We start from the raw sequence: 14,422 nt of genomic DNA on the forward strand, positions 1-14,422 counted from the left end.
TCAATTCATCTATCTGAGGCACATTTATGTTGAGGAATCACAGATGAAAACAATTGGCATTGACTGAAGAAGATCAACTTGGTGCACAAAGGTTCTTATGGAATAGGACTCCTGATAGAAAGATTCTTGAAATATTGATGGACTTTGATATGTCAGGTGGAAAACAAAAAAGATTTTCATTGTGGTTGAAGCAAAAATACAGAAGATTCAAATAATTCATAGAAAGAATCCAGTTTTTCCTTGTTGACAGAATAAAATACATACACTAATTCAATCAATTTGGAAAAGTCCCTGCTGGATACTCACTATTTAACAATTAAAAATAATAATTATAATTTTTTTTATTATTAAAATTAAAATAACTTGAGTATGTGCCTCCCCTGAAAGACTACATCCTATCTGTTCTTGTTATCGCATACCAGAAATAGTAACATACTTTCTACATGTGAGTTTAAAAATAAAAAGGCATGCTTTTCCTGGCAACATTTACATGAGACTTGATTTAAACTTTTCAGGTCAATTCCAGAAATCTGAAGCTTCATGAAGTATTTTCTGAAAGGAGAAATTCATTATGGTAACTCAGATTATCAAATCTTCCTGATCATGCATGAATTTAAATACAGGAGTTGGAGTAAATTAGATTTAGGTCAGATTTATAAGCATAAGTGTAAACTATACTTAATAGAGCAGAATTTTATTCTGATTAATTCACAGATAGCCCTCTCTTTTCAAACACAGTCAGAAGTGATTGTCCATGCAGCAGACACAATGCAAGTATGCAACCACTAAGTAATGTGTATGTTCCATTGAGATTCTTCTATTCTGTTCTGTGTTTTCACTTCACTTGTCTTGATAAGTAACAGTTTCATTCATGCCATGGTTCAATTATTTTGAAAGCAAGATATAAAATCCAGTGTGAAAAGAACCTGTGATCAGAGCTAGGAAGAAATTGTTCTGTTGTAAAGGACTTGATAATTTTTCTATTTTTTTTATAATATTCAATTTATTAATTGGATTTAGATCATAAACTACTAAAAAGGTACAATGATGGTACATTAAGGTGCTTTCAGATATTTTAATACGATAGAGTAATAAGAATTTACATTAATCTTAAAATACACTTCTGAATGTGGGGGTACAAAATGATATTGCAATTGATTCTTATTTTGTGAAATTACTTATTGGTCTAAGGTTGTCAAGGACAATGGGAATTGTGCCTAAATTTGTGATCAGGAAGTAGCAGGAAAATAACAGAAAACTATCCAAATAACTGAAGATGGAATGGCTGAAGATGCACAAATGGGAAGTGGCATCATTTAGCCAAAAGAAGCATTTTAGTTTGAATATTTTGGGGGAGAAATTACTTGAGGCAATTACTGATGATTTGATCTTGATTTTTCTGGTGAAAAACCACATTCACATCAATGAAGACAAGTTCTAAGTTTGATCTGCTTAGCCACTTCCTAACAGAGTAAACAGTGAGCTAAATACAGAGCAAAACACAGTAAACTAGGGACCTGATCCTAGCTTGGCCATAGAAAATTCTAGGCACAGCGGTTAGAAAAACAGAATCACAGAATCTTAAGGATTTGAAGGGACCTCAAAAGATCATCTAGTCCAATCCCCCTGCCAGAGCAGGACCACCTAGAGTAAGTCACACAGGAACTCATACAGGTGGGTTTTGAATGTCCCCAGAGAAGGAGACTCCACAACCCATCTGGACAGCCCATTGCAGTGCTCCATCACCCTCACTGTGAAGAAATTATTCCTTGTATTTCTTTGGAATCTCTTATGTTCCAGTTTGGAGCCACTGCCCCTTGTCCTATCATTGGATATCATTAAGAACAGTCTGGCTCCATTCTTCTGACATCCACCCTTTACATATTTGTAACCGTTAATGAGATCACCCCTCAGTCTCCTCTTCTCAAAGCTAAAAAGCCCCAGCTCCCTCAGCCTTTCATCATAACGGAGATGCTCAACTCCATCATCTTGGTGGCCCCATGCTGAACTCTCTCATGCAGCTCCCTGTCCTTCTTGAACTGAGGGGCTCAGAACTGGACACAATATTCCAGATGCGGTCTCACAAGGGTAGAGTAGAGGGGGAGGAGAACCTCTCTTGACCTACTGTGCACACTCCTTCTAATACAGCCCAGGATGCCATTGGCCTTCTTGGCCAGAGGGCACATTGCTGGCTCATGGTCATCCTGCTGCCCACCAGGACCCCCAGGTCCCTTTCCCTACACTATTCTCTAACAGTTCATTCTCCAACCTGTACTGGTACATGGGGTTATTTTTTCTTAGATGCAAGACTCTATACTTGTTGAATTTCATGAGATTTCTCCCCACTCAACTCTCCAGCCTCTCCAGGTCTCATTGGATGGCAGCACAGTCTTCTGGTGTGTCAGCCACTCCCCCTAGTTTAGTATCATCAGCAAACTTGCTGACAGTGCCCTCTGTTCCTTCAACAAGGTCATTAATGAATAGATTGAACAGTACCAGTCCCAGCATTGATCCCTGAGGGACTCCACTAGATACAGGCCTCCAACTAGATCCTGCCCCATTGATCACAACTCTCTGCCTTCTTTCCTTCAACCAGTTAACAATCCACTTCACTACCTGATCATCCAGCCCATACCTTCTCAGTTTTGCTGTGAGGATGCTGTGGGAGACAATGTCAAATGCTTTACTGAAACCAAGATAAACCACATCCACTGCACTACCACCATCTATCCACCTGATTACATCTTCATAAAGGGCCACCAGGTTGGTCAAACTTGACTTCCCCTTGGTAAAGCCACGTTGACTGCTCCTAATGACCATCTTGCCTGGGGACAGCACCCAGGATAAGTCATTCTATCACCTTTCCAGGGATGGAGGTGAGGCTGACCAGTCTGCAGTTACCCAGCTCCTCCTTCTTGTCCTTTTTGAAGACTGGAGTGACATTTGCTTTCCTCCAGTCCTCAGGAACCTCTCCTGCTCTCCACAGCTTACTGAAGATGATGGAGAGTGGTTTAGCAATGACTTCCTCCAGCTTCCTCAGCACCCACGGGTGCATCCTATCGGGGCCCATGGATTTATGCACATCCACATTGCTTAACTGATCCTTAACCCAGTCCTCATCAACCAAACAAAACTTCTCCTTTAACCTGACTTCCTCTGGAGTCTGTGGCTCCTGAGGACAGTCTCCAGCAGTATAGACAGAGGCAAAGAAAGCATTCAGTAACTCTGCCTTGTCTGTATGCTCTGTCACCAGGGTACCCACCTCATTCAACAATGGGCCTACATTGCCTCTATCATTAGTGTTATCTGTAATGTATTTGAAGAAGCCCTTTTTGTTGTCCTTGACCTCCCTTGCGACGAGGCTTTAGCTTTCTTAGTTGCCTCCCTACATCCTCTAGTAACAGCTTTATATTCATCCCAAGTGGCCATTCCTTCCTTCCACGATCTATGGACTCTCCTCTTCCACTTCAGCTTGCCCAATAGTTCCCTATTTAACTGTTCAAGTCTCCTGGCTCCCTTGCTTGATTTCCTACCCACTGGGATGCTCTGATCCTGAGCCTGGAAAAAGTGATCTGTGAATAGAGACCAATTGACTTGGGCCCCTTTATCCTCTAATAACCTGTCCCACGAGATGTCCCCTAGTAATTGCTTGAAAAGGCCAAAGTTGGCCCTGCTAAAGTCCAGGATTGTGATCCTGCTTGGTATTCTGTTCCTACCACATAAGATCCTGAACTCCACCATCTCGTGGTCGCTGCAGCCAAGGCTGACCTCAGCCTCCACTGTTTCAACCAGATCCTGCTTGTTTGCAAGTACAAGACCCAGGAGTGCTCCTCTCCTGGTTGGCACATCCACCATTTGCATCAAGAAGTTATCATTGATGCACTGAAGAAACCTCCTGGACTGTAAGTGACTAGCCCTGTAGGCCTTCCAACAGATGTCTGAGTCGTTGAAATCCTCCATGAAAACCTGGGCCTATGATTTTGAGGCTGCTCAGAGCTGCCTGTAGAAGGCTTAATCAACTACCCTATCCTGATCAGGTGGCCTGTAATAGACACAGTGTCACACCTGCTAGTCTGACCCTTAATTCCTAGGCATTTCAAGAAGGAAGCCAGTTGTGTAGGATTCACCCCAGACACTGGTTTGTCATCCTTAGGCTCAACTCTAGTAGGCCTGGTTTTATCCCCTTCCTCCTTCAAAATTAGTTTAAAGCCCTTTGTATGAGCCCTACTAACTCATTTGCAAGGATCCCTCTTCCCCTTGAGATAGATATCAGCAGACCTGGCATCATGAAAATTTCACCATGGTCAAGAAACTCAAAGTTGTGTTGCTGGTGCCAGCCTCTGAGCCACCTGTTAATCAGCTAAGTTTTCCTTATTCATTCAGTATTCCTCCTTGCCATGAGAGGGGTGGAGAACACTACTAGTGCTACTGATCCATCCAGCATTCCCCAGTGCCCTGAAGTCCTTTTCAATAGCTTTTGCACTCCTTTCCATAACCTCATCATTACCAACACTGAGTAGTAGTCAGCCACACCAGACAAGGGAGGTTCCTGGCAACATCTCTAACCCGGGCCCCAGGCAGGCAGCAGACCTCTCTGTTCATTCAGTGATAGGAGACAAGTAACTTTGCATAACTTCTGGAATGTTTGTGACATAGCTGTTGCAACATAGAATGTGAACGAATCTGGAGTAATCCGACTTTCAAAAAAGTCCATCAGTCCTGGCCTGTGTGACATCTTTGGAAGGATACAGGGAATACACTGATGTTGTTACTCAACAGGACACCGAAATAAATTGGGGGGGGGGGGGGGGGGGGGAGAAGAAAAAAAAAAGGTTTACCACTGTCATCTAGAGATATATATTTACCAATTTATCCCAGAAAGGACTCTTCACAACTTAAGTGGCTGCAGGATAAATGAAAGTTGATACAATTGTTATGACATCCCTCCACAAAACCTCTTACAAGCCAAAGTATGATAAGTAATCCTTAATACATTGAGTAGTTTTAACAGGAAGCAGACACTTAAATATAATTGTGACTCTGGCCTTGTGATCACAATAAGCATGTCCTCTGATAGAGGTATAAACTTTCATATTAATAGGGAACTTAAGATAACAGCTACTTCTCTGCTAAAGGAGAAGAGATTTCCCTCCATAACTCCATCATTTGTCTGCCTGGTTTCCAGCTGAGCTGCTCTGCCTCAGTCTGGAACAAAAGATTTGCTCACAAGTGCACATTATTAGCCTGGTTTATGTTAATTCAAGTTGGTATGTAAAACTGTTTTGAGATCCATCACAATAATTTGAGAGGGAAAATATGACAGATAATGCTGTCATATTTCTATTAACATGGAGTTCAATACTTAAAATTCTACAGTAATCAAACAGCAAACACAACTTATTAAACATCTCACAGTATTAAGGAAGTTTGGTATTTTAAACACATGTAGGCTAGTATAATACAAATATTTTAAAAGAAGCCTTTGATTATAATTGTAAAAATGCATTAAAAACCTAACAAAACTATTGATAATATAAAGATTCTAGGACTGTTCAGGTTGGTCATCTAGTCTGAAGGGTTTGATTTTGGTGTTGTTGATATTTTTTTAATTAAAGGCTGTTTTATCTTTTAGCTTCGTGTCACATTTTTTGAATTTTAACATCATACACTTGGAGAATACTTTCTTTCACAAACATAGTAAATCACACTGTTATAAACTATGGAACATATGTTTCTAGTGCATTTGTTCAATAGACATAAACTTGCATGACTATACCCCTTACCTTCCATAGGTAACCAGGAGATAATTTCTTAAAAGATATAGTGTGAAGTAATCAACGTATCTGTGACTTCTAGGGACTTCCCAATTATCTTGAAATGCTGTTTGTTGCTTGGGTATCCATATTAAATTCAAGAGCCTATATTAAATGGAAGTTTAGTTGTGTTCTATGAAAAGTTCCAAAGAATGTCTGTAATGTCTGAATGTCTGTAACCTGTGATGTGGTGAGTGGACTTCATCATACCTGGGCGTCACTCACAGACTTTACTATTTTCAGGTGAAGCAGACAAAAGCCTAGATAAGAGGGACAGTCAGAGGATCTCAAATGGACTAAAATAATAAATGTATTTAAATTCATGTGAGATAATATTATTAGAAAAAAAAATCTACTCATTGTCCTGAAATTAGCTTTCTAACTCATCAAAACAGCATCTCCATGTATCACTAGCAAGGACAGAATGACTGGCACCATGTCTCTTTCAGACGTGCCACTAACATGCACCATTCAATTAATGCTTGGTGATTTGGAGAGGATTTCTTCATTACGGCCATACCCAGGGAAGGGAAGGGAAGGGAAGGGAAGGGAAGGGAAGGGAAGGGAAGGGAAGGGAAGGGAAGGGAAGGGAAGGGAAGGGAAGGGAAGGGAGAAGATTTCAGTTGGAAGACACCTACAATGATTACTTAGTCCAATTGATTGACCAATTCAGGCATGACCAAAGTTAAAGCATGGTCTTTAAGATCTATTAAGGGCATGGTCTCTTGAACACTGACAGCCTTAGGGCATCAACCACCAATCCAGGAACCTTATTCTACTGTTTGACCACCCTCTTAGTAAAGAAATGCTTCCCAATGTCTAGTCTAAACGTCCTCTGGCACAGATTTGAATCATTCCCATGCATCCTGACACTGGATCCCATGGAGAAGAGATCAGCATCTCCCTTTCCACATCCTCTCCTTAGGAAGTTGGGGAGAGCAATGAGATCATCTCTCAGCCTTCTTTTCTCCAAACTAGAAAGACTCAGAATCCTCAAACTGTCCTCATGGGGCGTTCCTTCCAGCTCTTTCACCAGCTTTATTGCCTTCCTCTGGAGGTGTTCAAGGACCTTCACATCCTTCTTGAACTGTGGGGCTGAAAACTGTACATGGTACTCAAGATGAGGCTGCGCAAAAACTTCATCTCATGTTGACTACAGCATGGCTTTGAAGGAATGGTACTGCAGATCTGCAGGTATCTTTGCCAGGTTGAGAAGGAAACAAGTAGCTCTTCAGCTGGGTCTATCCTGTAGCAGAAATTTTAGAGATACTGCTAGCCAGCAAGTGTTCATGGTGGCCTGATTCATATTTCTCAGCAGTATAAAGATGATGAATGCCTTATCCAAACTGAAGCTTTCATCTCTTTGCCTCAAAGACTACTTTGACACAGTGTGAGAGTACGAGTTGTGTGTTTCATACTGAACCAAATACAAAGTATGTCTTTCTCTGGACTGCCTGAATGAAAACCAGAGGAAAACTGCCCAGCATAAACTATTTGCAGCAACAGTGATACCCTGAAACAGTATACTGACCTGTGAGGAATGATTTTGTTTATGTCAGCTTAGATGGTCTGTCTTGTTCTCTCAATAACTTTTCTGACTACTTTTGGGTTTTGATCAAGTTAGACAGTTATCTATAATGTATGTATGCTGTCTCCTGGAAAAAGAGATCCTTCTACAGGATCTCTTTACATAATAAAAACCTCTGACTTTAACTCTCACTATGACTTTCATTCATTTAAATGTACTTTCAAGCTGTAAAAACAACTGTTTTCCAGCATGCAAATGACTTGTGTGCCAAGTTATGCCTGTAAATCAGACATCAAATATGCATATTATGTGACATGGCAACTCAAATGTAAATTATAAAAAGATATACTGGTGTTTAAGCATTTGGCGTTTAGGTGTTCCTGAATGCCACCAGTGTGTCTGCTTTTCATAATACAACTATAAAGCCATACATCAAAGGTGGTTTTTGGTTGTTTTGTGGGTTTGATTTTTTCTGGAGAAGTGGAATTACAAATAATAAGTCTGTGCAAATGTGACAAAGTCAATAGGGTTACAGTGCTATAACTGACAGAAAAAACTGCCCTGATATTACTGGGCACAGAGTGGCTCGGGGAACTGATTATGGCCAGAGTCTCACAATGGGTGGACCTGTGTTTTGCACACTTCTGCAATAGTGAGAAGTGATTCATAAATATTAGAAGTGAAAGAGAGTTCACGTAAATACATGTTAACTTAGATACAGTTTCTTGAATATGAATTGGAATTAAAGAAAATATTTAATAACATAATGTATAAAACATTTCCCCAACTTAGTTATTGCAGAAATAGGGCTCCAAGCAACACAGAGTTTATTTCCAATCTCTTTACTCCTATTGGTGTGGCTGTGAATAATTTTGTATGTATTTGATTTCAAAAGAGACATGATCCAAATCCTATAAACTCTTGGGTTCAGCTGTTTGACTGCTGAACAATTTGGTTCACAGAAGAAGCTGGAGAAGGAATGGGCAGAAGCTAAGCCTGAACCCAGAGAGAAGATCTTCAGAGAATCATAGAAACACAGAACGATAAGGGTTGCAAGGGACCTCTAGAGATCATGCAGGTACACCTAGATCAGGTCACACAGGAATGTGTCCAGGTGGGTTTGGAAACCTACAGAGAAAGAGATTCCATAATCTCCCTGGGCAGCCTGTGACATGGCTCTCTCACCCTCACAGTAAAGAAGTTTTTCCTCATGTTCAAGTGGAACTTCCTCTGTTCTAACTTGTGCCTGTTACCCCTTGTCCTGTCACTGGGTGCCACAGGAAAAAAAATCCACCCCATCCTCCTGACACATGTCCTTTAGGTATTTAAAGGCATTAATAAGTTCCTCTCTCAGTCTTCTCTTCTCCAAGCTAAACAACCCCAGGTCTTGCAGCCTTTCCTCATAAGAGAGATTTTCCAGTCTCCTGATTGTCTTGGTGGCCTTGTGCTAGCTTCTCTCCAGAAGTTCCTTGTTTCTCTTGAACTGGGGAACCCAAAACTCCAGATGAGGCCTCACCAGGGCAGAGCAGAGGGGGTGGAGAACTTCCCTCAACCTGCTGGTCACACTCTTCTTGATGTGCCCCATTGGCCATCTTGGCCATGAGGGCACATTATTGGCTCATGTTTAATTCTGCCCATCAGAATTCCCAAGTCCCTCTGCAGAGTTCTCTCCAGTAGGTAAACCCCAATCTTCCAACTGACTCCTGTGAGAAACTCACTAAAGGAGCTACATCCTCTAGTTTTATTTCTACTTTATGTGAGAAATTTGGAAAGTTCACCTCTGGAGATGAGAAAAAGGTTAAAATACAGGATACTGAAACTGTTGTTCTGAGTATCCCTTTTTCTGTTTAATGACTGATTAACTAAGCAAAGATATTGTTGTTCCAACCAAGATTTGGGTTCAGGATATTTTACCTCCTCTTCTATTTCAGCCAGCAGTGTCTGGGAAGCCAGAGGACAGAGATAACCTATGCATTCCTGCAAGACCAGAGCCACCCTCTAGCTGGAGAACGAAACTGGTTGTTCCACATTCTCTGCCATGTTACACCAGTGGTATAGTATCAGGCGATTTGGCCATCATGATGTACCCAGCTCAGCTGCCTGCAGTCCCCACAGGGACAGCTGGTTCAGACGCCATCCTCTCTGTGGGCATCACAATCAATATTTAACAGCAACCATTACACACCCTGATACCTTCACAACTCTAATTCCAGATGGCTTTGTCTACTGTCTACTGTCTAGGTATTAACAAATGATATCAGTTGGAGTAAGTGTCTTAGCATCAGTTTGCATACTGGAGCATATCCTTCTACTATTTACTATATGTGCTCTTGCTTATCTCAGTTTAACAGTGATGCAGAAGCACAGCTTGTATATCAGTCGCAAGTTGTGGATCCAACAGCTTGGCCTGCGTTTGCTCTCATCATTTATGGGAAAATGCCAATTCAAAATCACAAGTCATAAACAGGCATATTTACTTAAAATTGTTAATAGCACTGTAGGTAGAAATAAATTATTTTTAAAGGCTCATTTATTTATCTGCACTTAAATTCTCCACGTTTGGGGTTTTTTTCACTCTTTTCAGTCTAGAGAACAAAAATGTAAAAAGGCGTCCAAAGTTTTTTTAGTTCTCTGCTTAAAAACAGCTTTCAGGTGATTTAGTCTCTAGGTATTTCTGGGAGTGGTAAGTCTAAAACCTTGCGTCTGCAACATCTAAATGTTTGCTGGATTTTGTCATATGTTCAAAATGAATGTGACTCTCTGGCAGTCCTCATCAACAAAATGCTGCGAGTAGCTTCCATTTGGCACAAGAACGACCATCATCTGCTGACGCCGCTCTCCGTGAGCCGTGCTTCTGTATTAACAGCAAGGCTGGATGTAGTTTTACTACTTTCATGAAAACAAGTAGAGTTCTCAGTCTCCCAGCTTGTTGCTGGTGCTTTTCTCAACGATGCCGAGCGACGCTTGTATGCCTTCGAAAGGCAGCAATTCCCTAATAAAGCGCCGATCGCCTTTCGGCACGCCGAAGTTTTTCTTCCCGGACCCGAACTCCCCATAGCTCGCGTTGCCGCGCAAGGGCTGCGTGCAGGCGGGAGGTGAGCGGCGGGAAGCTCGGCAGCCAGAAGGGCGAGCCGGGATCCCGCACGCAGGTGCCTGGCAGGGCCATTCGTGTCCCCCGGGCCCCGCATCGGCACTTGTCCCCCGCGCCGGTCCGTCTCGGCGGCCGGCTCCGCTCGCTTTGCAGACGACGACCACCGGCAGCGCCGCCCCCGAGAGCCCTCCCCCTCTCCGCCGCGGGACTCCCGCCCGCGGGCGCGGCTCCTCGCCGCCGCCGCTGCCGCCCCGCCCCTGCCCCGGCCCCGCAGCCTCCCCGCGCCCCGGCCCGCGGCGGCGGGCGGCGGAGGGCGCCCGCGGGCGGCGGCGGGAGCGCGAGCGCGGGGGTGGCCGAGGAGCGGCGGCGTGAACGCGGCTGCAGAGCCCCAGCGAGCCGCGGGAGCGCCGTACCCGCCGCAGACGCCGGAGCCGGGCGAGGAGCGAGCCCGGCCGCCCGGAACCGCCGGGGAAAGGGTGGCGGCCGCGGAAGCGGCAGCCCCGCGGGCAGGCAGCCAGCGGCCCCTCGCCGGCAGCGTGACCCCCCCGCCCTGCCGCCTCCGCCCGCCCCCAGCCAAGAGAAACAAAACAAAACCCCAGCACCGCCACGCTCTCCCTCCTTCTCCTCTTGGCATTTGGTGGTTTGGTTGGGGGTTTTTTCGTGTTTTTTTTTTCTTTTTTCTTTTTTTTTTTTTTTTTCTTGGGGATTCTCCTTTCTCCTGCCAGACTGACTTGCACCTCCTTCATAATTTCTCTCCCCCTTATTTTTTTTTTTTACTCTTCTCCCTGCTTCCAAACCTTGTGTCTGTGTGTTTCAATACTATCACAACCTCTGCTAAAAATAGATCTTTTTATATACCCTTCCTCCTCTCTGACCCCATCCAACACCCCTTGTTAAGGTGAGTTGTGTCTTTTCATCACTTTTTTCCTTGTGTGTTGGTTTTTGGTTTTTTTTTTGTTTGTTTGTTTGGTTTGGTTTTGTTGTGTTGTTTTTGTTTTGGGTTGTTTTTGTTTTTGTTTTTTTTTTACTTTCCCCCTCCTTTAAGACAGATTTTAGGGAGGAGGGGATGTGGAGGAGAGAATTTCATGGGGAGTCAGGCATGTTTGCAAAGCCTTATTTTCGCTTCTGCAGCCTCAGCATCATTCCGGACTGCTTCCTTTTATCCCAAGGATGTAGATAGCTCTTGAAAGTGAGGAACTACTCTTCCTTAGCACTGCATGCTTGGGAGCTACAGAAACAGCAAGGGGGGAAAAAAAAAGGAAAAAAGCTAAAAAGCAAAAAAAAAGCTACTCCTTTTCCTTTGCCCCCCCCCACCCCCATCCTCCCCTCCCATTCTCCCCATTCCCTCTTCCTTTCTGTGTTTTCTTGGTTTGGTTTGGTTTTTTGGTTTTCTTGGGTCTTTTTTGTGAGGTGTTTGTTGTTTGGTTGGTATTTGTTTGGGATTTTTTGGGGGTGTGTGTGCTTGGTTGTTTTTAAGCAATACACAGGGGACTTAGAAGGAATTGCATGTGTTGTTGGGGGGAGCGAGTGTGCACATGTGTCCTGAGTGTGTATGTGTGTGGGTATGTATGTGTGAAGTGCATTTGTATTTTGTGTTTATGGGATGATGAGTGATAAAGCTTCCAAACAGCCACTGTACATAGAGCGAGGAGCACGGCAAAGACTGCTGATGGAGAAATCCATCAGTGATGCAGGAAAGCTAGAGAGCTCTCCACAGAGTTCAGTCCCTTGTGCTCCAGGACATCTTTCTGTACATCATTACTGGCACCTTCAAGGTGATGGCTCACATTCCTTTCATGGCATCTCAGTAGAGGAGCGCCAAGAGGGAAAACTTCAGGGCTAATGTGAATTGATAGCTCTTCTCTTCCTCCAGCAGCCCTAAACAGTGTTATTCCAGGAATAAATGAGGAAAATAGTGTTGTGATCCAGAGCAAATGGATAATTTTCTGTCACATATCAGTGTTCAGTGAGAAAAAGAAAGAAGGAACACTATTAGTTTGGCCAGCCAGAGAAGCATCACGGCCTGGTTTGCTTCCCAGTTCCAGAGTTTTTGCAGACAACTTTTTTTCTTCAAATGTTCAGCTAACTGTTCCTGTTGACAACAGAAGTGTGTTTCTACAGTAGAACAATTTATTATAAATCTACTGGGGAACAATTTATTATTCAGAGGCAGCCAAGTAATTTATCAGTTTCATGGATTTTCCCCCAGTCTTTTAATGTGCTTTCATCTGTATATTTTACCTATCTATGTGAAGTGGGGTAGTATAGATTTCAGTTGCATTTTAACAAGGAGTTAAGGCACAACTTGGAGTATGCCATTTGCAAGATGTCATTTAATATAAAACAAAGTAACAGCCTCTAGCTCTTTTTCATGGATTTTTCACATCCCCCTTGTTTGTTTCAAAACAAGCAGGTGATTCAAAGCAAAACTGGCTTCATGATGACACAGTTTCAAATATTCAGAGATCAGAATTGTTGCACTTGTCTGACTGTGAAACTTTAATTTGTTTTTGAAATCTAGTGGATCCAACGTTCATGAAAAACACTTTATATACATAGTTTTCCAACTGGTTGAATCACTTTTGCTTCTAAAAGTTTACAGATGCACTGTCATCTGTTGCTGTTGTCTTATGTTTGGAGGCCTTCATGCAGTGTGTGTACAGCAAAACTAATGTTACCTGCATAGTTAATGCAATTCCAAAATAACCTGTCTTTCCACATACTGCGTAGATGATGCTCAACAAAAATGAGCAGTCATGGAAGCAGTCTTGTGGTATTGAGAGTCGTATCTTTTTCTTGCTAGCCTAAATTAAAATATTTTACATAAGTTTGCCTTGGGATTCTTGTGTTGTTTTGGTTTTTTTTCCTGCTGTGGCTGGCAGACATTGAAAGCAGGAAGCATGTTTCTTGTGAGTTGTGCATTTTTTAATGCCTGATAGCAGTGAGGGGAGAAACACCCTATGTGCTTTGTACATCATCCCTCAAGGTAAGCAGGAGTGAGAAAAAGAGATGGAAAACCATTACAATGTGCTAGCAGTTTAAATAAATGAGGATGGTGCGTGTTAGCTTGTCAGTTTCTGTTCTGCTGAACTCTTACTACTGGCTAAACACATTTTCTTGGTAAGCACTGTGATATGATGCAATATTTCTGATTTGATAGAGTTTGCTGTTGAAGTCGCATGTGGCACAGGAGAGCTCTTGTTCTGTTGATAGAAATCATGCCTCTTTGCATTAATTTGGAGAAGGCTGAAATATCCACGACTTCTACGGAAGTCACTAGGAGTTACTTATGTTCAGCACTTGGCAGGATTTTTTACCTCAGCGTGTCAAGATTTCAAATATTTCCAGAGGATACAGATCCGTAATGTCTCATTTTGTTTAGATATTACACTGGGTGCGTATAGTATGCTTACAGTAAATGTAAAGTCCTTTACCACAGCAACACAAAAATGTGTCAGGAAATGGAAAACTTCTACTGTCGTTTTTCCTATTGCCTTTTCAGGAGAGTTCTTTTGATATCCTTTAGCTATTTCTGAAAAAGCAGTGTTCACTTCACAAATATATGCCCCAAGACGTTATGCCAGTTGCTTAGCTGTTGACATTGGTGAAGGAAAAAAAAAAAAGTGGAATGTTTGTACAAAAAAAAAAAAAAAGAAAAAAAGCAAGTCATGTGTTGTTGATTTTGTTTTGTTTTGTTTTTTAAATAGTATCAGATAAAAAACCGGAATGCTTTTAGCTGGATATGAAAATGCTAAAGCAAGGTTAATGTTAAGTTTGATGTGGTGGTCGCTTCCGTTGACATGAATGGCAGCACATCATGTCTTAGGTTATTACTCTATAATGTATTAACCTAGATTAAATATCCCTTTAATTTATGTTTTGTCTTGGATAAAACCTCAAACTTTGGATTTATTTACCTCTAAAACCTTTTTGTTTTTTGCTTTTGAAACAAGCCTTACAAAACTATGACCTGCTGTAAAGAGAGTAACC

The 14,422-nt window shown here is 42.3% G+C and overlaps 1 protein-coding gene across 4 annotated transcripts in view; it reads left to right on the forward strand.

The window, feature by feature from the left end:
• The first annotated feature begins 10,990 nt into the window (after window positions 1-10,990).
• LOC104554014 (poly(rC)-binding protein 3) overlaps window positions 10,991-14,422 on the forward strand; it is a 513,107-nt gene continuing 509,675 nt past the window's right edge. For all 4 annotated transcript variants that reach the window (XM_061994937.1, XM_061994938.1, XM_061994939.1 and 1 more), the window contains exon 1: window positions 10,991-11,330. The gene's annotated coding sequence lies outside the window, so the exon portion shown is untranslated. The remainder of the gene's footprint in view (window positions 11,331-14,422) is intronic.

The sequence above is a fragment of the Colius striatus genome, chromosome 4, assembly GCF_028858725.1.
Source record: "Colius striatus isolate bColStr4 chromosome 4, bColStr4.1.hap1, whole genome shotgun sequence".
In the NCBI taxonomy this organism is placed as follows: Eukaryota; Metazoa; Chordata; class Aves; order Coliiformes; family Coliidae; genus Colius; species Colius striatus.